Raw genomic sequence first — 14,715 nt, forward strand, 5'->3', positions numbered from 1 at the left:
AATCATGCTTACGTAGAAAATTTTGAGACACAGTTATCTACGTATGGCTTCGCAAACCATATAAATAAACCTACAAGACCTACAAAACAAACTGCCACTGCTTTGGATGTTTGCATAACAAACTTCAGTCCACGAGACATCTCCAGCGGAATATTTTCATATGCTCTTAGTGATCAACTGCCAGTTTTTTTTTTGCTTTTTTCAATTACTAAGCACTATGACAAGCCCTATATTAAGACAGAAGGTAGACGACCTTTGAAGACAAAAAGAATTTTTCCACTTGGTCAGTGTGATTGAATGGAGTGAGGTTTACAATGACGAAAATGCAGACAGCGCTTACGAGAAATTCTTTTCTTTACTACACGCTTCATACAATGCCGCATTTCCTGTATTACAGCCGTCCGGTCGTAATAGAAGAAAACACAAGAAACCTTGGAATAATTCAGAGCTTTATCACCGTATCAAAATAAAGAATAAGTTATTCCATGATTTTATCCGTTCACGGGATCCAAATACATTCACAGAGTTTAAGAAGTATCGGAATGCTTTAACGACTAAGTTAAGAAAAGAGAAACAGTACTACTATCAGAATCTTTTTGAGAGCATATACAATAATCAGCGACGAGTATGGGAGGTTGTAAATTCGCTTACTTCAAGAACAAAAGCTAGGGATAGGATTACGCAGCTCGTAGTTGATGGTAAAACACTCATCGGTGAACGACTAGCTAATACAATGAACACACATTTTGTGGATGCTGGCTCCTACAACACCATGAGCGAAACTGTCCGCGACGACTGTGTGCCACTAGACACCATATTGAATCACTCTCTTTTCCTGAAAACTACTGATCCTAGTGAAATTTCAAGTATAATTGGCAAGCTAAAAATAATACATCTCCAGGGGTGGATGAACTTCGTCCAAATGAAATAAAGTTAATATCGCCTTAAATATGTGAAGTTCTTAGCTACATAATTAACCTCACTCTAACAACAGGCGTATTTCCTAAGCTATTAAAAATCGCCAAAGTCACCGCGATTTCCAAAGGAGGTGATACAAACAATTTATCTTACTACCGACCTATTTCGGTACTTCCTACAATATCTAAAATATTTGAATGCGTCATTCATGAGAGGCTAGTTTCATTTGTAGAAAATCATCAGGTGATAACTCAATGTCAATATGGCTTTCGCAAGCATCGGTCGACAGAACACGCTCTCGTACACATCAAAGACAGGATAATTGAAAACATGGAATGTAGAAAATATACACTAGGTTTGTTTTTAGGCATTCAGAAAGTTTTTGATTCCATACAGTTCGATTTATTACTTAGCAAATTATCAAGATACGGTGCCCGAGGTATTGTACTAGATCTTCTAGATGGTTATCTGAATGATCGTTATCAGTTGGCGAAAATTAATGATGCGGTATCAACACTCGCGAAGCTAAAACAAGGAGTACCACAAGGATCAATATTGGGCCCATTACTATTTCTTGTCTATATCAATGACATTGTCAAAATTGATAGTTCTGCTGAAACCATAATGCATGCTGATGATACCAATGTCTTTTCTCTTCGCATAACCTACTGACCCTTCAATCCTCTGTAAATGACTACCTTGTGCATCTTTCAAACTGGTTAAGCAGAAACAAGTTAAGATTAAATGCCTCAAAGACAACATATGTCATATTTCGTCCTCCCAACAAAGCTCTACACCACAAACCTAACGTGAAATTTGAAAACACCCTTATAAAACAAGTTCAGACACAAAAATTTCTCGTGGTTTGGTTTCAGGAAGACTTGAGCTGGTCAGTGCACGTTAGAAACCTAAGTGTAGATGCCCGCACAGTTGGATGTCTATACAGGATATCTGCGCTCATACCGCTCTGGCTAAAAAGGAACATTTATTATTCACTTTTTTATCCCAAATTATTCTGTGGGTTAATAGGTTGGGGCACTACTACGCAATACAATTATACTTAATTTATCACTTTGCAGAAGAAACTTCTGCGCTGTTTTTAATCTTATTGTGGTAATGCACGGGACTTAAGAACCGCTCCTCTGTTTAAGAAACACAGCATCCTAAAGGCAGACCAGTTATATTATTTAAAAGCGCTACAAGTAATCCATCAGAAGAAACTATACGGAATTATTGACACTGAAAACGCTGAATACCTTTTGAGGCACCGAAAACACCGAACACCAAAAATCCGAACAAATTATGGAAGGCAAACAATGGCGTGTCAAATACCTGCGATCTTAAACAAATTTGAAGGTAAGCTAAACTTTGAATGCAAATTAAAAGCATCTAAAAGCCAACTTAGGGAGCTATTCTTATCTTGCCAATTTACCCGCCGTGGTTGCTCAGTGGCTATGGTGTTGGGCTGCTGACCACGAGGTCGCGGGATCGAATCCCGGCCACGGCGGCCGCATTTCGATGGGGTCGAAATGCGAAAACACCCGTGTGTTAAGATTTAGGTGCTCGTTAAAGAACCCCAGGTGGTCAAAATTTCCGGACTCCTCCACTACGGCGTGCCTCATAATCAGAAAGTGGTTTTGGCACGTAAAACCCCAAATATTATTATTATCTTGCCAATTTAACTATAGCCAAAATTGAAGTGTTCTTCATATTTTACTGTTTTCTCACAAAGGATACATAAAACTCTATGTAACACACAATGACTCTAGCCATTGCTCTTATCTTACTTTTGTGTCGTTTCAAGCAACATTATTCAGTTTCACTGACAATTATATTTCATTTGTATGTTTTTGTACAACAGCTGTTTGTGCTGATTTATTCAAGTAAATTGCTTAGCGTCCTATTATGTATGATTTGTTATGTGTCATTTGTGTGCAATAGTATACGGAATACGTTTGTGTACAGGTGTCAAATGCTGCGTTTTTTTCTACTTTATTTCCTTTGCTTCTAAGATTTATGTTGTATCTGTAACCGCTGTAGCCGGTTTAGGGTCAGAGGCCTCGTAAGGCTCCATCAGCCTTTAGCTTCTGTCCCTGCATCAGGCTCTGTTTTCGTCTGATGCTGAAATGAAATAAATAAATAAATAAAAGTGCCGCCAGCAGGAGCCGAAGTTGCACTGTCGCCGTTGCGAAGCTCCATGACGGGTACGGGGAACGTCCACCTCCACCAAATTAATGTTACGTGTAGCTCAAGCCCAATGCTATATACAATTTATTTACAGGGAAGGTAACTTAAGGCCAAAATGGCGATGCTATATCAAGCGGGCACACGTTGTTTTCTACCTCCTCAGTGCAGCCACAGTGTGGCGGCCGTTCGGTAGCAATATCTCCGTTCTCAGTAGCAAGATGTCTGAAAGAAGCCATAGGCACCAGCTATAAAGTAACAAAGCTTGATAGCGGTGAGCTGCTGTTAGAAATCCAAAGCAAAGCTCAAGTGCGCAAACTTCCTAATATCGTGTCGTTTGAATACATCTCCGTCTCAATTTCAACCCATAGATTGCTGAACACAGTGCGCTGGGTGATTTCTGTGACTTTTTGGATCTTTCTGAAAAAGTGCTAAATACGCTTTCCGAACAAAACGTGAGCAATGTTCAGAGAACTAAGATAATAAAACACAACAAAGAGTTACCCACCGAGCACCTAATTTTGACTTCCAACTGCTGCACACTTCCAGAGACAACTGAAGTTGGGTATACGAAAATTGCAGTTCGTCCATACATACCGAAGCCTCGACGTTGCTTCAACTGTCACAGATTTGGCCACGGCTCCCAGAGTTGCCGCGGTCGCAAAACCTGCGCGAAATGCGCATCCAAAGACCATACTTCTGAAATATGCGAAGCAGCACCTCGCTATGCGAACTGTGAAGGAGAGCTTGCTGCATACTTCAGATCTTGTCCCTCGTGGTAGAGAGAAATCATTACATTGAAAACAATTGAGAACATTTCATTCAACGAGGCCAGAAACCGCATCCTAGCCCCAATACAAGCTTTGCACTCAAACCGAAGATAACCTTAGCCGACGTGGTGCGACAGGACGATCCATCACACCGGCCTCCGGCACCTGCCCAGACCACACACAATGAGGCTGGGACGGAGCCATCCTTGCCCCCGGTGGTAGCAGCTCATACTGCTCCACCAGCCGCAAAGCAGGCTATGCCGTCCCTTGGGTTGTCATGCCTCAAGGCCTCTGCCCACGAGCCGAGGTCTGAAGAAAGTGGCGACGTGAAGTCTGCATGACCCTCCTGCGCCTCTGATGAGGTAGTGGAGACGAGCCAGGGTAATTCCGTGCCGTCAACGTCACAGGGACGGCGGAACTCCTTGGATAGTGCAAAAAAGGAAAGCCCCGAATCACGGGGCGAAAACCAATTAAACGTTTTCCTACCCCACACACATAAATCAACATGGCTTTCCTAATATACTGGAATTGCAGGTGACTCTTAAATAATTTCAGTGATATAAAAGATATCATAAACTCTTTCTCTCCTGTAGCAGTGTGCCTACAGGAAACGAACAGGCTCTCAGGAGGGGTAGCCATTATTGTACAAACTGGCATCGCAGCTTGTGAGGTGAAAATCAAAACTAAATTTTAAGCTGTGGCAGCCACATTGCTCTCTTACAAAACGATTACGGTATGCTCTGTGTATTTGGAACCAAACCTAAAAGTAAACATTTATGAGTGAGAGGACCTCTTCCAAGAATTGCCAGAGCCCTGTCTGGTAGTTGTGGATTTTAATGCGCACTCCTGCTTTTGGGGAAGGAAGAAAACAGGCATAAGAGGACAAATTATGGAAGATTTTATTTTGAGCAATAATGTTTCTTTGCTAAATTCTGGCAATTCGACATACTGCTCCCCAAGCTCAGGAAAAATGAGCTCTATTGATTTATGTTTTAGTCCACCTTCTATATTTAACGTTTTTCAATGGGACGTCATAGACAACCTATATGGAAGCGATCATCTACCAGTCATAAACACTCTACCATCCTCACCTGCAATCATCCCAAACAAACCACGACGATGGAAGCTCCATGCAGCTGAGTGGACACTGTTTATAGAAAAAGCCAATCTGTATGAAGTCTTTTCTGAAGACCTTAGTATCGATGATCCTACTGAACTATTCACAACTTGTTTTTTAAGCGCTGCCCGTTTTGCTATCCCCCAAACTTCAGGAGTGGTGAGACAAAACCATAAGGTGTGGTGGACTCGGGAATGCTAAAAAGCAAAACGAAAACAAGAAGTCTGGGGTGTCTTTCGCAGATACCCCACTCAGGAAAACCTCCTAATCGTTAAAAAGGCACGAGCTAAAGCACGGTACGTCCGCCGTAATTCAGAAAAGATGTCATGGCAAGCATACGTTTCATCCATAAATAGCACAGTCGCAACTAAGGAATGTGGGAGCAGATACGTAAGCTCAATGGTAGCTACTCCCCATTTACTATTCCTCTCCTGTCAACCCTTGGCATCCAAACAAGTATAGAGGAATAGGCCAATATATTAGAACATTTCGCTGCAGTCTTTAGTTCTTCAAACTACACTGAGTCATTCTTTAAATATAAAAACATGGCTGAAAAGCGAAGGCTTCCGATTAGTGCCAGCATAAATGAGCCGTATAATAGTGACACGTGTACTTATCTTTATCGGGCGACCACGTTTCGTCGCCTAACAAATGTCATCGCACAGCGCAGGACGCGCCTGCAGGTATCGGAAGTTTCTGGAATGTTATCGACGCTTCCATCCGCTGTCCGTGACCGAACCTTGTGTAATGTGATCCCATGTGTGCGCGACGCGAATCATGTAGAACTTTGTGGAAGGCACGCGGGTCCCAGCGATTACTCTGGAACATTCGACGACTGATGTATAAAAGCCGACGCGCTTGACCCGCTGATCAGATTTTCGACAATCGCCGACCGTATTCGCCGCTATCGTTGCGCTATAAGTGTAGCCTGCTTTTGTGGGCACAGGTTCGCCCAATAAAAGTTAGTTTTGTCTTTCACAGTATTGCTACTGTGTTCTTCAACGTCACCATCGCGTGACATCGGGCGGAGGTGCTTTGCGTTAAAGTACCGGACGCCCCCGACAAGCCGTGATCCAAGCCCGGACCACAAAGAGAACACCAACGTAGTCCCAGACCATCGAGCAAGCCTGCAACAACTGCCCCCGGAGCACAGACTTTTGCCTGAGACGACCAGGAAGATCGCCACCAAGTCCACCCCTATGGCGGCCCCAGCGTCCCCCATCGTGCTGCAGCAGCCCAGGGAGCTTCCGATGTTCCGCGGTTCAACGTTCGAGGACCCGGAAAGCTGGCTTGAGACATACGAAAGGGTCCCTGCTTTTAACAACTGGAACAGCGACGACAAACTACGACATGTCTTTTTCGCCTTGGAAGACGCTGCCAGGACGTGGTTCTAGAATGGGGAAGCCACCGTGACGATCTGGAAGCTTTTCCGGAGCGGCTTCCTGCAGACATTCGCAAGCGTCGTACGCCGTGAACAAGCCCAAGCGCTATTAGAAACCCGGGTGCAGCTACCTAATGAGACAACCGCGATCTTCACGGAGGAAATGAGCAGTCTATTCCGCCACGCCAACCGTGAAATGCCCGAGGAGAAGAAAGTCCGCCTACACATGCGTGGTGTGAAGGAGGAGCTGTTTGCCGGAATGGTACGAAGCCCACCGAAGACCATCGACGAGTTCATTCGTCAGGCCACCAGCATCGAGAAGACACTCGACATGCGAAACCGGCAATTCGACCGCCGCACGAACTCGACAAACTACGCCGGAATTCAGTCACTGGCCACAGAAGACCTGCGCGAGACTATTCCAGCGGTCGTGCGCGAGGAGCTGCAGAAGCTGTTCCCATCATCACAGCCTCAAGTGGCTTCGATTGCCGACGCCGTACGTGAGCAGCTCCAACAACTCCGAGTAGCCCCTGGATCGCCGCAACCTCAGCCGCAAGCGATGACATACGCCGCTGTAGCCCGCCGTCACGTTTCCCCTCCGCGCCCACAGCAGGGCCCAGTGACGACACCGTTGCGTCGTCCACCACCACCCCCGCCGCCAGCACGCCAAACCGTCACCTCACGCGGCGTTCCAAGGAAGACTGACGTTTGGCGCGCCCCCGACCACCGTCCGCTTTGCTATCACTGTGGAAAAGTCGGGCACATCTACCGCCGATGTCCATACCGGGAGATGGGACTCCGAGGGTTCTCCGTTAACGCGCCGCGACCACAGATTGGCGAACGACCTCGCGATATCGCCGACTACCTCGCCGCCACTCAGTGGAGCCCTCTACGACCGTCTCGTTCGCCATCACCAGGCCGTTACCTGTCGCCGCAGCGCCGACCATACACTGGCCCAGCCCGGGGCCGGTCAGGGAGCCCGTATCCGGAAAACTAAAAGCAGCAACCGATGGAGGGAGCGCACGCTGGCCGATCCTGCGCCTGAGAGTCTGCAAGTCGGTCAAGCTGGAACAGGACAAAGCCAGCCCGCACAACGAACCACGGGGCATATGAGCGCCTGACGTACACTAAGCAAATGCTGCGCATACGCACTACAGTTTCACGCATTCGTCGTCGTCACTTAAGATCAGGCGCGTGTGTGTCTGACCTTAAGCTTCGCGTCGTTCGAGGCTAGTTGAGGGTTCAACTCTATTCGAAATTATCCAGACCTGAAAGCTACGACCCCGGTAAGCAGGACGGCCAAAGTTAAGTTCCTGCGCGGGTGGCTTCCGCCGAGCGTGAGCACGCGATAGTTGGCTTCTTTGGGAAGTACGTAATTATTACCAAAATTCGAAAGCAGATTTTCGCTTACTTCAGCCTGTTTATTCAGATATATCGATAACTGTCCACGTAATGCAACATATTCATGATTTGTTGAGAAATGTAAAAGTTGTGTAGTGAATGGTTAGTAAAGCATACATTTATAATAAGTGAAAAAGTATCTTTAGTGGTGACATATCAGACGGAAAGCAAGCTAAAAAGAAGTGCATTGTCAAAGTGTCTGCCAGGATTTCCTTGTTACTGCTGTGGTCACCGAGATGCCCGGCGTGCCATGCATGTAGCCTGCAGTTCTGTAAATTTTGTTTTTACTCGTACGTTGAGACTTCTCATGTCCCCTTGCGCATTGATAGACATAAGCGCCTGTCTCCTCGCTTTCTACTCGCGCAGAGAAGCTCGCAAAAGCCAAAATGCACAATGCACGCTACACCTTCCGCTCTATTGGACGTGCTGTTAAACGTGCACCTTCTGGGTCCTCCACGATTTTGTCTCACAACAACCGCAAAGTTCCTTTCTAGGGACAAAAGTTCCGTTCAATTGGTCATCCGACACGTCAAATGCTGTGGCTCCCGTGAAGTGTGTGCATGCATGAGCAGTTGATGGATTTCGACAAAGTGCGCTAAAATGTAAATAGCAGGAATGTTACGCAGTAGTATTTGTACAGTGCAAGCTAGCATTACAAATATAGTAGCTACATGTAAATAAAAGCACTATAAGAAAACTGCAGCGTTCTGTATTATTTCAACCTTCAACATACAGACCTTTTTTACAGTAAGACTTCTTTGTGTACACATCACGTGCGACAGCCTCTAGAATAAACAAGTGCGAGAATCATGAGTACTGCAGTAATAGAGACATATGCAGCATATCACATACACGCTGAAGTAAATATCGGATAATGTTGTGCTTGCATCTCACAAATTCACAGGTAACTGCGTCATAATATGTCAGAGGTAATGATACACAGTGCTTAAGAAAACTATTGTGCATTGCCCAAGTACATAGAATAGCAAACTGTTTAAACTGCACGAGGAAAAAAGTGTACAAGTGCATAAATCCTCACGCACCAACAATATTTATCAGAGCCACACGCATAGGTAGATCACATGTGAAAGGAACATGCTGTCGTGGAGTTCCATACTGAAAAAGAAAAAGCCATAACATCATACTTTGATATCCACAAAGAGAAACTGCTACATAAATATTGCACACAAACTTAACCACAATGGCTGAACACACAGTGTATCACAACCTGTCAAAGATCACTGAATTAAAACAAAATATTTCTTAATGAAAGTATTGAAGAATAAAAGAAAAAGACAAGTTACAGCTCTGTATGCCGCGACAAAAATATAAAAATGCAACCCAGAAAAAAAGCGCACATTATAAATGAAATGAAGGAGCATAGGCAGGGAATTTTCATAACTTTTTTTTTGCTCTGTTTTTTAACAGGTTGCTTTCGACGTTTTATTAAGGCCCGAATTATCACACCACTCAGCTAGCCACTTTCGCCATTCGATGAGACAGGATTAAATTGTAGAGCATTTCCAGTGTGGCCTCGTGCTTAAATTGACATTACAACTATTTCAGTGCCACAGTCTGAATGCCCGCACCACCAGGCTTACTGGCACTTGTGGAGGTGAGCCCGATGGTGTGGACGCTCTTATTCCTGAAGTATAACTTCAAGCGAAAATCCGTGCTGCAATGGCTATGCTATTTATGGTTGCATTAAAGGGTGACTAAAGCAATTAATTCTTGCAAACTACCAATATTTAGCCTTTGTGTCATCGTTACTAGATAAGCAAATTTTAAGTTAATTAAATTGGGAAATTCCTTGCATATGCTTTCTTTAATTATCATGTGGAGCCTGAAAGGGGCGAAGAGCTTGGCTGCCACCACGGGCTAGTGCAGCCAGCAGCAGCCGAAGCAGGCGCTGGTTGGTCTGATGAGACCGACGCTCCATTTCGAGCCGCTGCTGCTGGATCTCGCGCAGACCCCGCACTTTCTTCATCGCCTGCTCTCTCAGTTACGGCAGGCTTTCCGTATGGGCCTCGTGGTGCTGTTAGCAAAGAAGATGAGTAATTAGTTTAATTACAGAAGCTCAGTAACAAGGCCTTGGCGTGTTGTATTCATTCCCATTTGCAGGCTTTTGTCATTGTATATTAAAACACTGAAGATATCTTTCTGGCCCATGAAACGTGTGCCGTCCCATTCTGTTAGGATGTCTTACATGACTATACCTGCTTCCTTGAACTTGACGCGACTTCTTTCTTTTAGCGGCGTAATTGCATAGATATTGACACTTATTATATCACGCGAATGTGTACAAGAAATGATCACAGCACTACATGTATATGTTATGCTTGTTTACTGATGAATCTAATTTTTAGAGAGGTCATGAGCTCGTCAATTTCATACGCAGAAATATATCCATCTGTAGCCTTACCTGCCGGTTTTGCTCAAGGAGCTCGTGGAAGCGGGCCTCCTCTTGAGCCCTTGCTTGCGCCGACTGGCCCTCCCGAATGTATTCAGAAATTGCCCTCACGACAGCACCCTGCAGCTCCTGGGGGTAGCCTGCGCTATTGATTCTTCATGCTAGACGAAAGCAAAGACTGCTCATTCACTGTCATCCGGCCCACAAGGCTTAATTATTCTAACCAGTCACTTTGAAATGTCATTGTAGCTGCATAGCTGCAATAATGATACACAAAGCAGTCTCGTGGTTAGTTAGAGCGAAAGACGCCACAGAAAATTGCTGGTAATAGTAACCTATAAGAGGCACAAGAAATCGCTATTACATCATGTCATTTCTAGACTTGCATTTATGTTTCATTAATAAGAGCTGTAATGTGTTCTGGAGCCAAAGGTGATAACAGGCACAGTGGAGTACTCCACAGCAAGATCATAATGCAACGGCAAATAATGCTGATACAAAAGCTAGGTCACTGCCTTACGTGCAAAGCCACTCGGCCGAGCAACAGCAGCAGGGCCCGACATAACGAACACGCTTGTGGCTGGTGTGTCCGTGACGGAAACGCTGGGCCCTGCTGCTTCCTCCGAGCTCGTGTTCTGCAGTTAGAATAGTGTTGAGACATCGTGAGCAGTGTGTGCAGTGCTCATCATTTACATAAGTTGCTGCTCAGAGTAAATAGTGTTTACTACCGCTTGCACCAAAAGCAAAAAAAAATTGACTGAAAACATTTTCTATTCTTGCGTTACAATGCAATGCTGACAATCTGTGAAGCCACAGGTCACACAAAGAACGCTTTTTAAATACAATGTACGCACCTCGCTATCACCGAAGAACTGGGGGGAGGGGGGAACAAACACGCTGCCGGTCCTCATCAGGACATCGAGGACGCGGCCGTAGATTCCACGCACTTTTCCGCCTCCCATTTCCCTGCAAACACAAAGACAACGTGAAACGACGTTACGTTCAGCATTATTAGAAAGCTCATCACATCTCGCTCGCGACCCCGGGTGCCTCTTTTTTGGCTTGATGAGCCATCTTTACCGAGTGATTCCGCCAGCAGCTGATTGTTTTCACCGCTGGCCCGTTTGCGTTCAGCACCCACGCGACCTCCTCCCACAGCTCGTTTTTTTGAGCAGCAGTATGACTTTAACAGGTATGTACGTTCCCTTGTCAGTGTTATGAGTCACAGACTAGAAGCATTCATTTCTCGCCAGCAGTTGTAGTGCGATGCTAAACAACAGGTAAATCATAATTGTAAAAAGGTGAGTGCACTTGCCAGCTGTATGAAACCTGTTACATAAAACATGAATAATTGGCTCTACAATCTCACAGCATCCAGAAAGTGTCACACCTGAATGTTATCCTTGCAATGACTCCCTTGGAACGAATACTAGAGGAAACCAATGACTGGCGTGGTACAATGATGATGGTCATTTTCATTTGTGAAACTATGCAACTTAAAGAGTGACTAGTTTGGTGCTCTGAAGAAAGAGCACATTGTAGTTGTTGCACCTTAGCCTCACTGTGCTGAAATGAAAATATCACAGTGCAAACACTATGCGGTAACGCTTCGTAATGAGTGCAGTAAGCTACAACACAGTGAAGCAATATAAATATCACAGTACAAAACCCATACACACAAATCGACAATTATTTGTAATGATTCCAATGTGAGTGACTAGGCGCCTTCGAAATATGTCAATAAAGAAAGCACGCTGGCATTGCAGCTGGATAAGCATAAATATAAAGAGGCAAATACCACAGAACAAACATGTGTGCACGCATTATACCTTTCAACCAAAAAATCCTCCTGTCTTACTCATAAAGGAAACCTAAACACTAATACTCAAACAATAAATAAATAAAAAAAAACAGAACTGGTGAAACACAAATGAATAAAATGATATTGAAAACGATGAATTAATTTCTGTCTTGCTGCAGGTGTGCAGCGATGTCTTGCGCTTTGGCGCGCACCTGCTCCAGGATCCCCTCCTGAGCTGCTGCCGTCCGCTCTGCCCCGACAGCGAGGCGGGTGGTGGAGGCTTCGATCCTCCGCAGCACCTGGAATGAATAATCATGGTGGAACTGTTCGCATCAGTTGCTGATTACTCGCAACCAGCTCACGGCTGGAAGCTGCTGTTGTCAGGAATTGCAACGTGCACAACGTTTCCCTCTCTGTTGAAGAGCCACTGGCCTGATGGCATCCTTTGGCAGTGTCAAGCGTCGTGTACAAGTTATGCCCTCTTCGTTTGGACAGACAAACACCTGCTGGAACTACTGTTCCTTCATCTACTCAAATGCATCTCTCACCACCAAACAGCCCTTTTCAGGGCTAACCAACTTTTTGCCCGGCGGCTGATCGTTGGCAAGACACGATACCGAGCCCTCTATACAACGCATACTTCTTGTTTACATTCCAAGCTGATTTGTTTTTCAGATTCATAATTTACTTATACCAAAGCATAAAGAATATTTATGTCCTTCATGTAAAATGACACCAAAGGACCTACCAACCTGCAGCATCTTGTCGCCCTTTTCCACGCTGCGGGAGCACTGCGACGACATCGTCGTCAAGGTATCCACCCGTCGCGGTCGCTGTCGACGTGGTGGCCGAATAGGGCGCTGTAGAGTAAACATATTAAAAATTTACGAACTGCACACACATTTGGCGATAATTAGAACACTCATTCCTATGATGCTTACGTGTCGCTGTGCTCCTCACGCCCGCAGCCTCGTCTGTAGCTTGGACAACGACTTCCATGGCGGAGGTGGGAATATCAGCCTGCTGATAACTTGTCCCTTCACTGCGTGGCTATTCGTTACAATGCCTATGTTACAAGTTTTCGTACTACACATTTGCGTACATATTCTGCAATTACTGAGTGCTTAATGATCCCATGTATTACCGTCTTCGTGCACTTCCCTGAAGGCATTTTAATTCTGTGTTGATCACTTTATCCCCATTTTCCCGAAAGCGCAGCCAACTGAGATTCTAGTTGATTAACCTACCTGCTTTTCCATTCTCTCCTACGCTATTTTCCTGTTCACCAACGGTGCCACGTTCCACTAAAGGTACCACTTACAGATAATGGCAAACTCTAAACCGGCACCGTTCAGGAACACATGATATTAGGGCGGCGGTGTGCTTACCTCTTGGTAGGGGAGGTCGGTCACGCCGTGGAGACGGACCGTCCCGGTGAGCTGGAGGACTCGGCCACGAAAACCGGGCAGCCGCCCCCTTCCTGTGCTTCTGAATATACATCCCAATATCGAAGGACAAATCGCCCAGACCATTGGACGGTCACTCACCTTTGTTCTTGGGCAATTGCGGCAGCGTCGCGGCGGGCCTCAAGAACTTGCTTCCGCCACCACTCCTGCCACTGCTCAGTGGCCAGCTGCTGCCGCAGCCGTTGGCGGTCGCCAACAGTGAAGCGCGGCCCCAGCTCGCTGAATCTTATAGCCAGCTGGGATGCTGCTCCATAAAGGCGACCCCCGTCTCCCTCTGTGCCCCCGACACACGCGGCCCCTTCACCGGTGCTGCCACATTTAGCGCCATGGCTTCCAGTGCTCGACTGAACGACTGAACCGACCGCTTCAAAATTCGCGCCGTGTGCTTGAAACGGGGTGGTGGCTAGCGCCATCACTAAACGTTTCGCAAAACTGCGACACCACCCCGCGCCATTTGAAGACATTAACCGCGATATTTTGTTTCAGTCGTTTCGCATTCCAAATTGAACCTTTGAAAAGCAACACCAACACATTTTGCTACTCAGTCATAATAACAAAATATTTCTCAACATATTGGAAACGCTTCTCAATATATTATACGGTCCCCAAGCAGACGTCAAAAGCGTGATGCAGGCTTCCACTTCGCTCATTGGCTGTCTGCTTCCTCACGTTCTCGCGAACATTGCGGACCACCTATTTCGTGACGTACAGAACGGACCGCCTCCGTTCTATTTTGGAACGCGTACAAGATCGCGCCCCTGGGCAATTGATCGTTGTATTTCGATAGTGATGGTGGAATTTATTTATAACTGCTGGTCTGTAAGCATGAAATGCTCAATCAAGTCATGTGATATCATTAAAACCTCGTGATTTGTTTATTATTTGCAGCACAAGCGTCGATACAAACCACACTGCAAAAATTTTGCAGCCACCACATACACAACTGACATCAATCTGTAAGACACACAGTTGTACACAAGGCCAATATAGCACAGCCTCAGGCTGTACTATATCACAGTGCAACATCACGCTGGGTGTTAGTTTTGACACAAGGCTGCAATCGTGAATCTGGAAACTCATTGATGCACTCTCGTTTGTTTATGACATGCGAGTAAGGGGCTGTAAAAGTGGGATGGTGTGTGTGAGAGAGAGTGTGTAGTGATGAATGTAAGTCAAACTAAAGACATGTTATAGACAGCTCATACACTACAGTTCGTTGATCAGTGTTTGATCAATTATCAATTTGCTTCATCTTTGCCTGCTGTTT

Source organism: Dermacentor variabilis, chromosome 2, assembly GCF_050947875.1.
Source record: "Dermacentor variabilis isolate Ectoservices chromosome 2, ASM5094787v1, whole genome shotgun sequence".
In the NCBI taxonomy this organism is placed as follows: domain Eukaryota; kingdom Metazoa; phylum Arthropoda; class Arachnida; order Ixodida; family Ixodidae; genus Dermacentor; species Dermacentor variabilis.